Source organism: Chiloscyllium plagiosum, chromosome 4 (genome assembly GCF_004010195.1).
Source record: "Chiloscyllium plagiosum isolate BGI_BamShark_2017 chromosome 4, ASM401019v2, whole genome shotgun sequence".
NCBI lineage: Eukaryota > Metazoa > Chordata > Chondrichthyes > Orectolobiformes > Hemiscylliidae > Chiloscyllium > Chiloscyllium plagiosum.
In genome coordinates this window covers 69,497,702-69,504,581 of record NC_057713.1, presented here as the reverse complement: position 1 = coordinate 69,504,581, position 6,880 = coordinate 69,497,702, and positions in this window count along the sequence as shown.

The following is a 6,880-nucleotide window of genomic DNA, read 5'->3' as shown; positions in this document are numbered from 1 at the left end:
GATATGGTAACTGTTAGACTGTGACATGGAAACCAAGTTGTAAATTGTTCCTTTGAAACAAATCTCTCAACTTCCAAATAAATGAGGCTTTGAATAAATATTAAAATGAGATTCTGAAAGGAAAATAAAGCCTGAATCTGTAAAATGTATGTAGTTCAAAGTGAAGCACTTGTTAAAACACACAAGTATGAAACAAAGTTCTGACCCCAAATGGCACTTCATCAAATAACTAGCTCATTTTAATAGCTAGTATGAAAGCAAATCTATTTATAACGATTAAATACAGCTGTCAGATGTGGAGTAGTTTTAACAGAAGTGATTTTATTATATTTGCTGTTACCATAATGGAAGGTAAATTGAACTGCTAACTAGTAACTTTTTTAATCAACTGGACAAAATTACAATAACATTTTCACATTTATAGTCATAAACTACAAATGTAGTTACTATTAGATTTGAAGCTGGCAAGATGATTTTATTTAAAACTGTTTTAGCCAATAGCAGCAATAATATAATAATTTAGTTAATATTAGGGCAGTTACCAACTCGTACAGTCACAGAGCCATAGAGATGAACAGCACGGAAAAGAACCTTTGGTCCAACTCGTCCATGCCTACCAGAGATCCCAAATAAATCCAGTCCTATTCGCCAGCATTTGGCCCCCATATCCCTCTAAAAAGTCCTATTCATGTACCCATTCATATGTCTTTTAAATGTTGGAACTGTCCCAGCCTCCACCACTTCCTCTGGCAGCTCATTCCATACATGCACCACCCTCTGTATAAAAGTTGCCCCTTAGGTCCCTTTTAAATTTAGATTAGATTAGATTACTTTACAGTGTGGAAACAGGCCCTTCGGCCCAACAAGTCCACACCGACCCGCCGAAGCTACCCCTACATTTACCCCTTACCTAACACTACGGACAATTTAGCATGGCCAATTCACCTGACCTGCACATCTTTGGACTGTGGGAGGAAACCGGAGCACCCGGAGGAAACCCACGCAGACACGGGGAGAACATGCAAACTCCACACAGTCAGTCGCCTGAGGCAGGAATTGAACCTGGGTCTCTGGCGCTGCGAGGCAGCAGTGCTAACCACTGTGCCACCGTGCCGCCCACTTTCTCCTCTCGCCCTAAACCTTTGCCCTCTAGTTCTGGACTCCCTCACTCCAGGAAAATGACCTTGTCTATTTCTTCTATCCATGCCCCTCATGATTTTATAAATCTCACCCCTCAGCCTCCGATACTCCAGGGAATAACAAATTATAGAAAAGGCTCATTAGCCTATCAAGTCTCTGCCTCCAAAGCTAAACTAAATCTAATTGGGCCGAAGGGCCTGTTTCCACACTGTAATGTAATCTAATCTAAGATACTCCAGGGAATAACAAATTATAGAAAAGGCTCATTAGCCTATCAAGTCTCTGCCTCCAAAGCTAAACTAAATCTAAACTAGTCTTACTTTCCAACACTTGAAAAGTAGGACATTTCAAACACTCATCCAGGTACTCTTTAAAAGTTGTGAGGTTACCCATCTCAATAACTCTCCCAAGCAGTGCAGTCCAGACCTCCAATATCCTTTGCATAAAAAAGTTCTTCCTCACTTCTCCTCCAAAGCTCCTGATGTTCACCTTAAACATATGTCCCCTAGTTACTGACCCTTCAAGTATAAAGGAACAGCTGCTTTTGTTCAACTTCAATCTTATGCACCTCTATCAGTCTTGTGGCATGGTGGAAGAGTGCCTGGTTCAAGTACCATGTACTCCAGCGAAGATTAATTAGGAAAAATAGGTTAAATAAAGTAAAACACCTCTACCAGGTCCTGCCTCAGCCTTCTCTGCTTCAAAAAAAAACAATGTTATCCAGTCTTTCTTCATAGCAAAAGCACTCTGTCTCAGGTAATATCCTGGTGAAACAAAAAACAAAAATTGCTGGAGAAACTCAATAGCAGCAGTGGGAAGAAAGCAGAGTTAATGTTTCAAGTCTGGTCGCTCTGCAAAAATGAATTCCACTACCTACTTAGAAAAAGATTTCCTGATGTCCGCTCTACCATCAATCTTACATTCAATCTGTGATATTTGGTTTTTGAACTCTTTTTCAAGAGAAATAGGTTCCTCCTGTCTATTCTATATCTAGCCCTCACCACTTTGTATACCTAAATCATGTCACCCCTCAGCTTTCTCTGTTCCAAGGAAAACAATCCCAACCTCTCCAATCTATCCTCATAACTATAATTCTCCAGTCTTTGCAACATTCGAGCATATCTCCTCTGCACTCTCTTCAGACCAATTTTTTATTAGTCCTGTAAATGGGGTGACCAGAACTGCACACCAGTTGTAGCTTCACCAATATCTCATACGGTTTCATCATTATAACATTACTTTTGTATTCTATGCATCTGTCAATGAAAGACAACATTCCATATACCTTCTTTTCAACTTTATCTACCTGCATTTTTAGCGATCTGTCCACTTGCATGTCAAGATCTCTCACTTCATCTACCCCTTTCAGTATATTCTCATTTGTTGTATATTCCTTTTACTGCTTGAACCTTCCTAAATGTATTATCTCACACTTACCAGAGTTGAATTCCATCTGCCACTTTCTTGCCTACTCCACCAACCCATCTATCTCATTTTGGAGTTACAGCTATCCTTGACACTATCCACTGCACAGCTTATTTTTGTGTCTGCAAATTTCCCATTTGTGCCTCCAATACCTCCCACCCCACCCAACACCACCCCACTACCTTCCACCTCCCCACCAAGGTTCAAGTCCAAATCATCAACAAACAACAGGAATCCCAGAACTGAGCACTGCAATACACCACTTTCCATTCAACTAGGGCAGCCATTGACTGCTACCCTTCATTTCCTGTCACAAAACCAACTTTGGATCCAATTTGACATTTATTCAGTATCATACTTCTACATTTTTCAATCAGTCTGCTTTGCAGGACCTTGTCAAATGTCTTTCTAAAATCCATATAGACAGTATCCCCCACACTACCCACATTGATCTTCCAAGTCACTCCCACAAAGAGTTCAATCAAATTTGTAAGGCATGACTTTCTCTTAATGAAGCCATGATGATTATCCCTGACTAGCCCATTCCTTTTAAAGTGACAGTTTATTTAATCTCTCAGGATTGATTTCATCAATTTGCCCACCACTGAAATAAGACTAATCCACTTACAATTGTTTGGCATTTCTTTATACTTTTTTTAAACAACGGAACCACATTTGCATCCCTCCATTCCTCTAACCTTACCCATACCTAATGAAATTGGAAAATAATCGTAGACTATCTTCCTCCTTCATTATTCTAAGGAACAATCCATCTGACCATGGTGACTTATTCACTTTCAAGGATTCCAACTCCTTTAGCATTTCCTCCATTATAATGACTATTTTGTTCAATATTCCACACTGCTCCTCTTAGATTATTATATCTATGTCATCTTTTACCTTTGTGAATATGGAGGAAACAAATTCATTTAAAATTCTTCCCATGTCCTCTGCATCTTCACACAAGCAGATGACTCCACAATTGTTGGTAAAGTTGATAGTGAAGAAAGTTATCTAAAATTAGAAAGGGATCTTGATTAATTGTGCCAATGGGCTTAGGAGTAGCAGTACTTTGGTATTGCATTTTGGTAAAATGAACAAAGGCAGAATTTATTCAGTTAATGGTCAGGCTGTGGGCAGTGTTGTCGAACAAAGAGACCTAGGGGTTCAAGTACATAATTCTTTGAAAGTTGCATCACAGACGGGTTGGTTAAAAAGGCATTTAGCATGCTTGCCTTTATTGCGCGGACCATTGTGTAAAGGAGTTACAACATCATGTTAATATTGTACAAGGTGTGGGTGAGGCCACTTTTAGAATACTCTGGTCGCCTGTTGTAGGATGGTTATTATTAAACTGTAGATTGTTAAGAAAAGATTTACCAGGATGTAGCCAGGATTAGGGGTTTTGAGTTATAAGGAGAGGCTTTTTTCACTGGAGGGTAGAAGGCTGAAGGATGACCTTATAGAAGTTTATGAAATCATGAGGCGCATAGATTAAGTGAAAAGCAAAGCTTTTTCCTAGGGTGGGAGCGTTCAAAGCGAGAGGCCTATTTTTACAACGAGAGAAGAAAGATGCATCTGAGGGGCAACTTTTCCCACACAGAGTGTGTTTCGAACGTGAAATGAACTGACAGAGGAAGTGGTCGATACAGGGACAGTTACAACATTTAAAAAACATTTGGACAGTTACATGAATAGGAAATGTTTCAAGGGACATGCAGGTGAGTGAGATTAGTTTAGCTTGGGAAACTTGATCAGCATGGATTAGTTGGACCGATAGGTCTAGGAGAAAATGAGGACTGCAGATGCTGGAGATCAGAATTGAAGAGCTTATGCTCGAAACATCGAATCCCCTGCTTCTCAGATGCTGCCCGACTGACTGTGATTTTCCAGCATCACACTCTTGAACTGATAGGTCTCTTTCCTTTCTGCATGATTATATGACTATGTAAATTCCCTTCTGATAGGTACTAGTTTTTCCTTAATTTTCATTTTGCTCTTTATACACAGGTAAAGCATCTTTAGGTTTTCCTTTATCTTGCTTGCTAATATTTTTATGCCCTCTCTTTGATTTCCTCATTTTTTACAATGTGATTCCTATACTTTTTGTACTCCGCTAATATTGAGTTTTTTATGATGACATTAAGCTTTCTTTTTCTGTTTAATCTTCACCTATATTTTTCTAGACATCCATCCAAGATTTACAATATTATTTTAGTTTTTGAAGGGGACACATCTGCTTTGTGCCCCAAGGATCTCACATTTTAGTGTCTTTCATTGGTTTACCACTGATTTATCTTTGGAAGTGCTGTCCAGACCACCTCAACTAAATCACTTTGTAAAAGTTCCTTCCCCTAGTTAAAAACTTTTCCTCCTGATTTATCTCTGTCTTTTTCCAAGATAATACTAAATCTAACCAAATAATGGTCACCTTAGTGAATGTAAAAAGGGCCAGAAGGATCTCATTGACTTGATTGGGATTGTTAACTTGGGTCAATTAGGGAGCCCTGGCAGGAGATTCACACACAACTTGGGTGTTGGGGAAAAATAAGCACTACCGCTGTTGTTAGAATCTCCTCAGTTCAGGGCTTTGTATCTGTGCTGGCTGGATCACAGTCAGTGTGTTTCTGCTGATACTGTTTTGGAGGAGGAAAGATTACTTTTTCTTCCCCCCATCTGCTATTTCCAGAGGAGATATTTGTTCCTTTTTGGTTTTCTTGATTTTTTTTTGTTATTCCTTTAATTTGAGTGGTTTTAAACTGCACAAGCAGCTCCCACTACTGCTGCCTGGACCTTGCCCACAGTTCAACACTGTTGCTGGTACCTGGGGCCTGTCTCAACTGCTACTGCCTGGGGCCCACCCACTCTTAATGACTGCTGCTGATGGACTCCAACTACACCTGGGTCTGCTGCTATTACTGCCTGGGACCCACCCGAACCTGGGACTATTGCTGCCTGGGCCTACTTCCACTGCTGCTGCCTAGGCTGCACTGACACCTTGGACTGTTGCTGTTGCTGCCTGGGCTTGCCTCCACTGTGCTGCTGGGGACCCACCGACATCCAGGACTGCTCCTGCTGCCTGGGCCCCACTGATGCCCTGGACTGCTGCCTTCCTTGCTGCTAAGTGCACCCCAGGACTGCTGCTGCTTGGCCTGCCTCCACCACAGCTGCTAGACCCCACCCAACACCTGGGACTATTGCTGCTGTTACTGCCTGGACCTAACCCCTCTGCTGTTGCCAAGGCCAGGATACCCAGGACTGTTGCTGTTATTGCCCCAGCCTCCGTGTTATGACCAGCATCACCTGAAGCCCACACTAGGGGAGGAATATCAGGCCCATCCAGCAGCACACTATGGCGAGCCCAAAAGCAGCAGGCCTCAGCCACACCTACACCGGGGTAGCTGCTGCCTTAAGCTCAGCTGCTCCGGGCCCAGCTACAACCCCAACACCCTTCAGGCACCTGACTAAATGCTTCAGGCTTAAGGCCTATCCTCACCCAAGCATGAACATTGAGGCCTGTAGTAAGGCTATGACTAGTGTGGTCGGCCCACTGGCAATCATCACTGCAACCCAGATGTACAGGAAGGCCGTGTTTTTTCTAGAGACTGAGCAGGTAGTCCATCTGGCCGTGGAGAAGGGGCTCACTGAGGGCAGGACATAGCTACCCTTTGACTCATTGGAGGTCACGGTCCAGAGGATGATGATTTCTAATGTCCTATGCTTTGTCAGCAAGCTCCTGCTCTCCCATCTTCAAACACTGGAGGAGATGTGGTCAGGTGTCCAACAGCTCTTGCTTGGTCTGAAGGACCCCGCCGTAAGACGAGTCTACTCTTTCTGGTGCCAGGTGCTTATTTGCCTGGCCCAGGAGGAAGTTACCGAGGGCCACCAAAAGCCTGTCAGCAGGGCCTAAGCTAGGGCCTACTACTGCCCTGGCTCCAGCAGGGATGGGGTTGAGCATCCGGACAGATAGAATGCACAGAAAAAAGGCCAAACACACTGAGCCCATCCACGTGGAAGTAACTCCATCCCCTCCCCCAGGATCAGGTCCTCTGCTCCCACCACCCAGGTGTGAAAGTGCCCCTGTGGTCACACCAGTGTCGACTCGGTGTGGGAACCCTGATCCCAAATCCCTGACCCCATGACCCAAAAAACCCACCCTGCTGAGGTGGCCCCTGTGCCTGACCCACACCCTGAGACACCTGGCCCCAGGATTCCTGAGCCTGAACACTGCTCTGCCACTCCATGCCCAGGCTCTAACCTCTGGTATGCTGCTGCTCCCTCCCATCCTGTGGTGTCTGGATCCTGAACAGGAAGC